The sequence below is a fragment of the Heterodontus francisci genome, chromosome 6 (assembly GCF_036365525.1).
Source record: "Heterodontus francisci isolate sHetFra1 chromosome 6, sHetFra1.hap1, whole genome shotgun sequence".
NCBI lineage: Eukaryota > Metazoa > Chordata > Chondrichthyes > Heterodontiformes > Heterodontidae > Heterodontus > Heterodontus francisci.
The window spans coordinates 47,681,018-47,693,187 of record NC_090376.1 but is presented as its reverse complement, the minus strand read 5'-3'; the positions used below and the strand labels follow the sequence as shown (position 1 = coordinate 47,693,187).

Here is a 12,170-nt window from a genome sequence, read left to right as displayed (position 1 = left end):
GCTCAAGACTAATTTAGCAGTGGGCCTGTCACACACAAACGGGGCAGAGGCCATCACACTACAAAATTTGGCATTATTGCGCCCATTCCACGCCTGACAGTGGACTCAGCAATGTGGACTTTAGTCCGAATTCACAACTTCACTTTGCCCACACACCACCTCTCATCCAAACCAAGGGCTGTAGAATATAATTGTCTGATGTCTCAGTCTCAGCACTCATCATATCCAGTCACTGGAGAACCTGTTAACAAGGTTACACTTGCTAATGCATTATTTAAATATATTAGGACCTATCTTAACTCCTTGCACCCAATGTAAGCAGGGCGTGCAGGGGTTAAAATAGAGGCAGCATCCTCTCCTGAGGGTTGGCGCCACATTCAGCGGCATGGGCGGCACAGTGGCGCAGTGGTTAGCACCGCAGCCTCACAGCTCCAGCGACCCGGGTTCGATTCTGGGTACTGCCTGTGTGGAGTTTGCAAGTTCTCCCTGTGTCTGCATGGGTTTCCTCCGGGTGCTCTGGTTTCCTCCCACCTCCAAAAGACTTGCAAGGTTGATAGGTAAATTGGCCATTGTAAATTGCCCCTAGTGTAGGTAGGTGGAAGGAGAATAGTGGGAATGTTGTACAGAATATGGTGTTAGTGTAGGGTTAGTATAAATGGGTGGTTGTTGGTCGGCACAGACTCGGTGGGCCGAAGGGCCTGTTTCAGTGCTGTATCTCTAAATAAAATAAAATTCATGCCCACTACCAGTTTAACTGGTGTGTTCTGCGCATATTGAGGCTTTTGTCACATATTACCGATTGGGTTGGCAGACATGTTGGTTTTCAAAAGACTTAAAACACCATTGTTTATATTGTGGGACATAATCAACACCGAGTAGAAACTGCACGTGCAAGAATGCGCAATTGCACAAAAATCTTTAACGCTATTGTGCCTATGCAAACCTTCCATGGGTGGATTTAAACTTGGCTGCAGTTTTCTCCTATTGCCAAATTGGCCCATATGGGTAACAATGTGGAAATAGGATGCAAAATGATATAACTGAGCTATCTGCCTCTAGTATCATTGTTTATACTTGTCACTATCAGCAGGTTTAATCAAGGGCACTAGGTGAAACAGCAATACCAGGAGAATGTGGTGCCTCCATTGATAAAGGGTTGGACTGTTTACACTACACACAAACAAATAATGCAGGTTTGACACCTGGTCCGTCTTGAGTTAGCTCCTCTCAGCCAGGGTAGCGACTGCAGGATTACAAATGGTCACAAAGTTTTATAGAGGAGGAGGAGAAAAGAAATCAACTAGTGCTCCCACTTCCAAAAGCTATTCAATAGCATCTGATAGAAAGTAATTATTATAAAATGAGCACCAGGGTTAGCACTGATGGCTAGGTGATGTATCAGACTACTATCAAGCTGCGACCGCCCTTGAACCTGTACCCCACAATGAATACCAGCTTCAGGAGAGAAACATATTGGAGGATGGAGAGGAGAACAAAATGGTGGAAAAAATGAATTGGCACTCCAAAGCATGTTGATCCTTTAAACTTTGAAAGTTAATGTGAGGTCACCTCTCGTTATCACAATATCACAAGTGTCTGGGGCGGGGGGGTGGGGGGCAGGGGGGGCGATCATTCCTTAGGTGCCAATTTTAATCTGGCAAATATTGCACGGTATTCCCCAATCCAATATTATATGAAGGATATCTGAAGAATAACTAATAAAAACACTGAAAATTTCTACACAACTGCATTCCAATACTCACCCACATTCGAAATGAGCTTTTAGCTAGAACACATGGGGTTTTAAATACTAGCTCACTCTTCCCAAAACTTTCCTTTGTTTTGAATTACGTTACTAAGGCCAGACCATTGGAAAGGATGACAATCCTCAATCCCATCAAAATTAATGGGACTATTTGTTTTTAAAAAACAGGGTTCCCTTGATGGCTGGGGGACATTATTCAGCGAGCAAACTAACCAACGAAGTATTAGATACGACCCCTTGTTTGAGATTAGTTTGTTGAGCAGTCAGGAATTTACATATGGCCTCAACAATGCTAGGTTGTGGGTCAGGAGAAAAGAATTGCAAGAGTTCCTGCTTCTGATTGCTATCTAGCAACCCCTGATAAAACTGCACATCAGAAGAGAAGCCGGTCAGGTTGAATTGCGATGTGCCTACGGTCAAATAATCTACCAACATTCATCATCAAGGCTCACATATGCAAAATACTTCGCAATGCCCATTGAACTGTATCCCAGAAAGACGTCAACACCTCCAGGAGGGGTTGAAATTTTTTTTTAAATCACAAGGCACAGATAAGATATAGGTCTACAAGACTGAATAAATTTGTGTGGGATAGATAACTACGATACCAGTCTTATTCTTTATAATTGGCACAGTCCAGGCCGCTCAATCACCTTTAAAGTAATGAAGGAAAGGATTTTTCACAAGGTACAGTATATAGCGCTACACGAAATCAAACCCTTTCATTCAATTACAACAAATCTATTGTCCATCCTTTTGCAGGTTCTGTTTTCAGCCACTCTTGACAAACGTCTCATCAGTCATTGAAATGTAATAAAATCCTATCGCGTTTTGAAAGCACGTCATCGCCCCTTGTACAATTTCATTAAACCCCGCCGTATTTAAAAAGCACCAGAAAAAGATTCAGAAAATGAATTAGCAATTAGTTACAGTTAGAGTAGCAAGATAACATTTTTTAAAAGCCCATATGTTACTGTCAGTCCAGCAGAGATTTACTTTCACATTTGACAATTTTCAAATATAATAAACTTTAGGATTATCCAAATTACTTCACTTCAAATGAACTCACCAAATCTTGTAAACTAAACCTTTTCGAAGTACACTGCTTTCCAAGCAATCTGAACCAAAACAACTTCTTGTTGCTCGGACAAATTCTCCTATTCAAATCCACTGCAATACTCCCAAGTAAGCTGCACAGCACTGAGAAATGCTGTATGATGATATGTTGGCTGTAAAAGACCGATGACTCCACCCACGCATAGCTGGTGGGCGGTGCTGCAGGAAGTCAAAGCACTTTAGAACAGAAAACATGCTTCATACTTTCCTCCAGTCATTTGGACCAGTGTTAAGAAAGCACTTCGTCCTCCTTCGGCAATGTAGTCATGTATTATGTTTGTTTATATAGCAACCAGTACAGTTTGACAAAATCTTTAACCAAAAACATTCTGGTAGAAGACACAAAACCCACTCAGTTCCCCAGTCTTTAATCTCTAGAGTGTGCACTATGAGTTGTCACTGTGGCAGGAAGTGATGCATTTCATATGGGACACAATTATATGTATTTGTTCTGATAAAAAATATATATATTTTCAGTTTGTTACTCAAAGGACTTTGGAGCAGCCATTTAGCAAGAACGGTATTTGACCCAAGTTAAAATTAATTCCTTCTGTAGCATAGGTTCATTTTGAAAACAACTTTTAAAAAAGTGACATACTCCTACTCTCAAAGTTTCATGCAGTAGTTTAAACATATACACACACTTGCATTATAAAAATCTACCATTGGCCCAAGAAATTCAACACAATTTACATGGAGTGTTTTACTCCTGACTAAATTTGGAACAGATTCAACAATGAAGGAAAGAGCTCTTTGTAAAAGTACTGAAACAGCCTTTCCTTTCTTGAAGGTTGTGCACCGCAGAATAATTAAAAGACAAGTGTATCTAACTAAATGTCACAAACTTAAGTGTTACGAAAGACACAACTGTACCTATTGCTCTCCATTAATGGGCATCCTGTCACAAGTTGCTTGTTAGTTTGCAAATATTTATTATATAAATGCAATATTTGCAAAGTTATAAATTTTTCAGTCCACCAATACTGACAGTATCTTCAAGCCCTTTCTCAGACTATGCCCTCAGAAGGGAGGATGGCACCCTCTGGTTTATCCATGTAATGGCCGCGTGCTGCTCTTGCTGATGATTGAGGTAAATGGACGGCAGCTGACTGTACATCCCACCTGCACTCCATCCAGTCAGAGGTGGGTAGCACAGAGGCAAGCAGCAACTCAATGTTTGTTTTACAACTTAAATCCTGGGAATCATTGTGATGCAATAACAGCAAAATTATGAAAAATATTGTGTGCTCAAAGCGGAGATCGAAAGACAAACGGAAGTGTGAGAAATTGTACTTGAAGATTCAGGAGACAGAAGAGTCAATTTGTACAACCCTAGGCCAATGGAGTAGAACACAGAAATGGAAAACAGAAACTATATGACTACATTCATGTTCATGCAGTGTAAAGCTTTACAAACAGGAAATGTATTTCAGGAATTCCAGTATACATACTTGCAATTTTCTCTTCAATCATTTTAATGGACAGAAAACTGTGGCTCCAGTTTTCCTCCCTTCCTATGGAAAAGGAGCTGATTTGTAGTCATTTGGGCGGCACAGTGGCGCAGTGGTTAGCACCGCAGCCTCACAGCTCCAGCGACCCGGGTTCAATTCTGGGTACTGCCTGTGTGGAGTTTGCAAGTTCTCCCTGTGTCTGCGTGGGTTTCCTCCGGGTGCTCTGGTTTCCTCCCACATGCCAAAAGACTTGCAGGTTGATAGGTAAATTGGCCATTATAAATTGCCCCTAGTATAGGTAGGTGGTAGGGAAATATAGGGACAGGTGGGGATGTGGTAGGAATATGGAATTAGTGTAGGATTAGTATAAATGCGTGGTTGATGGCCGGCACAGACTCGGTGGGCCGAAGGGCCTGTTTCAGTGCTGTATCTCTAATCTAAAGTGATGCGTTGTTAGAGATAGCATCTTTCAGAAGAGATGTTGGAGGTATGTTCAGGTAGACACAAAAGATCCTATAACACAATTTCAAAAGCAGTGGTATTCTCCCAATTTTCTGGCCAACATTTTTGTCTCAAGCAGCATCATCAAAACAGATTAACTGATCACTTATTTCATTACTCTATGTGGGACTTTGCAGTGCAAAATTTGGTTGCTCTAATGGTGTATATAATAATTCATTGGCTGTGAAGTGCTTTGTGATATGAAAGGCTCTATACAAAGCTTTAGCAAGAGCTCATTTGGGGTGTTGGGTACAATTTTGCCCCCTCCACTTCAAAGGATAGAGTGGCCATCTCCAACGTGCTAAGAAATGAACAAAGATGGTCCCAAGCCTGAGATCATTGAGTAATTAAGATTGGCTTGATGCCATTGGTTTGTGTTCGCGGGAAAGACTTAGATGGCATCTGATTCAGGTATTTAAAATGTATTAAAACAAGAAGATGGTGTGTTTGAGATGATGGGGTCAGACAGAACTAGGGATGACCCACGAGCAGGAGTGAGGCTGCATTTCTGAAAGTTTTATTTTTCTCAGAGGGGATCAACCTACGGAACAAGATTTCTGAGTTGGTAGTGGGAACTAAGTGAAGTTGTTCAAGACATTATTACAGATCTTGGAAAGGAAGGGATCACAGTGTATGGAAGGTAAGCCAAGTTATTCTGAAAAATGACTAATGTTGAGCCTCCTGGGGGTTGCCTAATCATCTGGAGGGAATTTAAGTCACAGAATTCTTGAAATGGTATCCTTCAGTGCCTCCTCCAAGTGGCCATCGTTCATCTGTAAACCTAATGATTATGAGCAAGACAGTCAATCATGAAGCATACCATAACTAAGCCCTATCCTGTCCCCATCTGATATCTATATTGTTACGACATGACCGCTCAAGACAAAGCCCCCAATCAAAATATATAATTCTGATTACGGTGGGAGCAACACACTGTCAATTCAATACCGTCACTCCACAGATGGCCTAACATGTCACTTTAAACTTTCCAAATTAAAGAAAACCACAGCCGAATTGAACCATCTACTAACCCCCAAATGAGGTGAACCAAACCAGGTGTCTTTAGATCAACAAATTAACTGTTTATTAGAAAAACTAAATTCTTAAATACTAAGACAAAAACAATTAAAATAGAAAAAATTAGTGTTCTTGCAGATTTACACCTCCCGATGAACAACCCTCTGATTAAAGTCGACTCCAATCTTCCTGGATCCGATGAGGAAAGGAAAACAGTCCAACATCCGAAGCTTCAAACTTCGCTTTCTTCCGGTGATGACCACAGCAGATCAACAACTTGCAAACGCTTTCAATAGAATCAATCTGGCTTTAGAATTTTGAGGGTTCAAAAATATAGTCACAGTTTAAATTCTCTTCCTTCAGTTTAAATTAACAGAGATCTCTTTTCAGTTCATGCTGGCCTAGCTGTCTGTCTGTTAGAATAGTTTGTCTCCGATAAAAAGCCCGTTTAAAAGTTAATCGCTACATTGTATATCAATCCTCAGTCTGAGTGGCTGTATCCAAGGCAACCAGGATACACCTTCTGAAACTGATTGGTATGGTTGTATCCAAATGCAACCAAAATGCACCTTCTCGGTAACTCCTCAGGCTTGCTTGTTCTTAAAGCTGTACTGATCCTTTGCTGTCTTATAGACACACCGCATATTCCACCCACCCCCGCAAAAAAAAACAGTATTATGATAATGTGTACAATCTTCCAACAAGAGTCGCTGGAAAACAATCACGATTGGGACAGCTGAGATCAGCTAACTGGGATAAAAGTTGTTACCTTCATGGTCTGCATGTTCCTACTCTACAGGAAAGCACTCACTGCCTTAATCAGTTGAGCCATCGGCTGTACCTGCACCTACTCAAAATGTTTTTCTTTTAATTTATTCTTTCACGGGATGTGGGTGTTGCTGGCTAGGCCAGCATTATTGCCCATCCTTAATTGCCCATGAGAGGGTGGTGGCGAGCTGCCTTCTTGTACCTATACCACATGGACTGCAGCAGTTCGTCAAAAATGCTGTTAAGAAGGGAGATCCAGGATCTTGACACAGCGACAGTGAAGGAACGGCGATATAGTTCCAAGTCAGGATGGTGAGTGACTTGGAGGGGAACTTGCAGGTGGTGGTGTTCCCATGTATTTGCTGCCCTTGTCCTTCTAGTTGGTAGAGGTCGTGGGTTTGGAAGATGCTGTCGAAGGAGCCTTAGTGAGTTGCTGCCGTGCATCTTGTAGATGGTATGCGCTGCAGCGTTGGTGGTGGAGGGAGTGAATGTTTAAGGTGGTAAATGGGGTGCCAATCAAGCGAGCTGCTTTGCTCTGGATGGTGTTGAGCTTCTTCAGTGTTGTTGGAGCTACACTCATCCAGGCAAGCCCACACACTCTTGACGCTTTTTTATTCATTCATGGGATGTGGGCATCGCTGTCCAGGCCAGCATATATTACCCATCCCTAATTGCCCTTGAGAAGGTGGTGGTGAGCTGCCTTCTTGAACCGCTGCAGTCCATTTGGGGTAGGTACACCCACAGTGCTGTTAGGAGGGGAGTTCCAAGATTTTGACCTAGTGACAGTGAAGGAACGGCGATATAGTTTCAAGTCAGGATGGTGTGTGACTTGGAGGGGAACTTGCAGGTGGTGGTGTTCACATGCATTTGCTGCCCTTGTCCTTCTAGTTGGTAGAGGTTGCGGGTTTGGGAGGTGCTGTCTAAGGAGCCTTGGTGAGTTGCTGCAGTGCATCTTGTAGATGGTACACGCTGCTGCCACTGTGCGTCGGTGGTGGAGGGAGTGAATGTTTGTAGATGGGGTGCCAATCAAGCGGGCTGTTTTGTCCTGGATGGTGTCGAGCTTCTTGAGTGTTGTTGGAGCTGCACCCATCCAGGCAAGTGGAGAGTATTCCATTGCACTCCTGATTTGTGCCTTGTAGATGGTGGACAGGCTTTGGGGAGTCAGGAGGTGAGTTACTCGCTGCAGGATTCCTAGCTTCTGACCTGCTCTTGTAGCCACGGTATTTATATGGCTACCCCAGTTCAGTTTCTGGTCAATGGCAGCCCCTAGGATTTTGATATTGGGGGATTCAGTGATGGTAATGCCACTGAATGTCAGGGGGAGATGGTTAGATTCTCTCTTGCTGGAGAAGGTCATTGCCTATCACTTGTGTGGCATGAATGTTACTTGCCACTTATCAGCCCAAGCCTGGATATTGTCCCAAGTCTTGCTGCATTTCTACATGAACTGCTTCAGTATCTGAGGAGTCACGAATGGTGCTGAACATTGGGCAATCATCAGCGAACATCCCCACTTCTGACCTTGTGATTGAAGGAAGGTCATTGATGAAGCATCTGAAGATGGTTGGGCCTAGGACACTACCCTGAGGAACTCCTGCAGTTCAGATGATTGACCTTCAACAACCACAACCATGTTCCTTTGTGCTAGGTATGACTCCAACCAGCGGAGAGTTCTCCCCGATTCCCATTGATCAGTTTTGCTCGGGCTCCTTGATGCCATACTCGGTCAAAAGCTGCCTTGATGTCAAGGACAGTCACTCTCACCTCACATCGAGCTCAGCTCTTTTGTCCATGTTTGAACCAAGGCTGTAATGAGGTCAGGAGCTGAGTGGCCCTGGCGGATCCCAAACTGAACTTCACTGAGCAGGTCATTGCTAAGCAAGTGCCGCTTGATGGCACTGTTGATGACACCTTCCATCACTTTACTGATGATTGAGAGTAGGCTGATGGGGCGGTAATTTGCCGGGTTGGACTTGTCCTGCTTTTTGTGTGCAGGACATACCTGGGCAATTTTCCACATTGCAGGGTAGATGCCAGTGTTGTAGCTGTACTGGAACTTGTGCCATGTAAATGCACAGGTTTTGGGGAGTCAGGTGGTGAGTTACTCGCCACAAATTCCCAGCCTCTGACCTGCTCTTGTAGCCACAGTACTTACATGGCTTGTCCAGTTCAATGTCTGGTCAATGGTAACCCCCAGGATGTTGATAGTCAGGAATTCAGCAATGGTAATACAATTGAATGTCAAGGGGAGATGGTTAGATTCTCTCCTTTTGGAAATGGTCATTACCTGGCACTTGTGTGGAGCAAATGTAACTTGCCACTTATCAGCCCAAGCCTGAATGTTGTCCAGGCCTTGTTGCATATGGAGACAGACTCCTTCAGTATGAGGAGTCGCGAATGCTGCTGAACATTGCACAATCATCAGCAAACATCCCCATTTCAGACCTTATCATGGAGGTAAGGTCATTGATGAAGCAGCTGAAGATGGCTGGGCTGAGAATACTACCCTGAGGAACTCCTGCAGTGATGTCCTGGGGATAAATTCAAATTGAGTGTAAATGAATCTGGCATCAAATAATTTTGATGGAACATAGAATTTAGCAAGTATTACTAACTCCTCTCTTCACATTGCACAAGTTAATTTGCTTTCTTTTATCAAGAGGAGTTGTCACCCACACATCTCATTTTTAATTTTAGCATAAAAGCAAAATACTGCGGATGCTGGAAATCTGAAACAAAAACAAGAAATGCTGGATTCACTCAGCAGGTCTGGCAGCATCTGTGGAAAGAGAAGCAGAGTTAACGTTTCGGGTCAGTGACGCTTCTTCGGAACTGACAAATATTAGAAAAGTCACAGATTATAAACAAGTGAGGTGGGGGTTGGGCAAGAGATAACAAAGGAGAAGGTGCAGATTGGACCAGGCCACATAGCTGACCAAAAGGTCACGGAGCAAAGGCAAACAATATGTTAATGGTGTGTTGAAAGACAAAGCATTAGTACAGATTAGGTGTGAATATACTGAATATTGAACAGCGGCAAGTGCAAACCTGAAGAAAAACAACCTGAAAAAAACAGTGGGTAAGCAAACTGAACAAACTAAGATGAAACCCACTGTTTTTTTCAGGTTGTTTTTCTTCAGGTTTGCACTTGCTGCTGTTCAATATTCAGTATATTCACACCTAATCTGTACTAATGCTTTGTCTTTCAACACACCATTAACATATTGTTTGCCTTTGCTCCGTGACCTTTTGGTCAGCTATGTGGCCTGGTCCAATCTGCACCTTCTCCTTTGTTATCTCTTGCCCAACCCCCACCTCACTTGTTTATAATCTGTGACTTTTCTAATATTTGTCAGTTCCGAAGAAGGGTCACTGACCCGAAACGTTAACTCTGCTTCTCTTTCCACAGATGCTGCCAGACCTGCTGAGTGAATCCAGCATTTCTTGTTTTTGTTTCATTTTTAATTTTGTTATGCCTCATTCCAAATTGGGAAACTGCCTGAATGAAAAGAATTTAAAATAAAAATTTCTAGTTTGTTACGTATAATTTTATATCTTTTTCACCTGATCAATATCCTAAATATGATGCTTGCAAATATCACCTCAGATTAACTTCATCAGATTTTTACATAGAATGATGGTGCAAGGTAAATGGAGGTGGTAGTGGGACAAGTATAGAAACAAAAGATGGGTCTAGAGGAGGTATTCAGGGGAAATTGCGGAATCATCACAGACAGGCGCCATCTGAAAAAACTTGGGCAGAAGTTAATCTGTAATTGTTGAACGCAATGTTAAGTCTGGAAGGCTGCAAAGTGCCTAATCAAAAGATGAGGTGCTGTTCCTCCATAGCGGCTGATCGGGCCCTCAAACTGTGTCCATTCCCACTTCTTTCATGCCTTCCCCAGCCTCCCATAACCTCAATATGATCCCTCTTGACCTCACCTTCCACTCCACCAGCCTTCACATTCAACAGATCCACCACCATTTCCACCATGACACCAGCAAACGCATCCTCTCCTCCCCTTTCACCATTCAGAAGGGACCAGTCCCACTGTGCCATCCTGATCCACTCATCAATCACTGCCAACACCCCCTCCCGTTCCACAGTACCTTAGCATGCAAGCACAGGACATGCCTGCCTTTTTACCTCCTTCCTTCTCACCATCCAGGGCCTCAAACACTTCTTCCAATGTGAACCAGCAATTTACCGGTACCTCTTTCAAGTTGATATTATGTATTCACTGCTCACAATGTGGTTTCCTCTACACTGGGAGGCCAAATGCAGGTTGCGTGACCACTTCCATTCAGTCCCCAACTGAATCTTGAGCTTCTTTCTGGTCGCCGGTTATCTTAATCCTTAAGCCGCATTTATCATTTCATAATGTCCCATTAACGTCTCCTATTGCCTCGAGCCATCACCCCTTTTGACATTTAATCCCTCCTGCCTCCCACCCTATATCAGATCTTCCCTTTTATTATTTCACCAACCTCTTCCCATTCCCTGCCACTGTACTTGCTTAAAATCTGTTACATCTGTAACTTTATACATGTCATAACAAAAAGTCAGCGACCTGAAACTTTTAACTCGGTTTCTCTCTCCACAGATGCTTCCTGACCTGCTGAGTATTTCCAGCATTTTCTGCTTTTATTTCAGATTTCCAACATCCACAGTATTTGCTTTTAGATTAAATATCTAGCGAGTGAACAGTATCTGAATCAATTCCTGTCTCAAAAAAAATGAACTGGTGACTAAATTAGCTTTTCATTGCCAACCAGTGATAAAATACTAACCATGTACTTCTGATTAATTTCAAAACCAGGGAAATCAAACATGGCGAATGCTTTCTCTCAGCTGTATTTAGCTACACAATGTATTGGATATAGGGAACCTAGCTTCTGTCTGCATACATTTTATTTATATATTGTTTTATATATATTTATACCAGCATTTCCTACAAAATACAAGGGCTCGCTTTGATATTTGTGAAGTAGCATTTCAGCAGACTTGAAATCAAAATGCAGTTCACACACTTGTCCTCACACGTCACAGCAGTCATCCTAAACAATCAACAGTGTGATGCCTTGTCCATCTGTCCCATTTTAATGAAATGAAAATCAGATTTTCCAGGGGGATGGGATACAGAATGGAGGTATAGTAAGGGGTGATGCACAGTCAAATATAAAAGAGAGACAGAGTCAGTCTGGAAGGCAGAGCAAATATCAATGTGTTAAGGCATAAGTGAAAAATGCAAGGTTGGATTGCATCTATTTTAATGCAAGGAGTCTTACCAGTTAGGCAGATGAATTGAGGGCATTGCTTAGCACATGGGATTATGATATTGCTATCACAAAGACATGGTTGAGGGAGGGGTAGGACTGGCAGCTCAATATTCCAGGATATAGAATCTTCAGGTGTGACAGGGGGATAAAAGAGGTGGCGGCATTGCCCTGTTGATCAAGGAGTCAATTACTGCAGTAAGGAGGGATGATATCTTAGAAGGTTCCTCAGGTGAGGCCATATGGGTAGAACTTAAAACAAAAAGGGGGCAATC

General features: G+C 42.7%; 1 protein-coding gene across 12 annotated transcripts in view; it reads right to left on the bottom strand.

Annotated features, from left to right (window-relative positions):
* The window catches only part of LOC137371289 (spermatogenesis-associated protein 13-like), a 413,876-nt gene that overhangs the window by 183,627 nt on the left and 218,079 nt on the right, over positions 1-12,170 (bottom strand). For 2 of the 12 annotated variants that reach the window (XM_068033621.1, XM_068033618.1), the window contains exon 1: positions 2,835-2,979. The exons of the other annotated variants lie outside the window; for them this stretch is intronic. The gene's annotated coding sequence lies outside the window, so the exon portion shown is untranslated. Of the gene's footprint in view, positions 1-2,834; positions 2,980-12,170 lie in introns of those variants that run through there. 12 annotated transcript variants of the gene reach the window in all.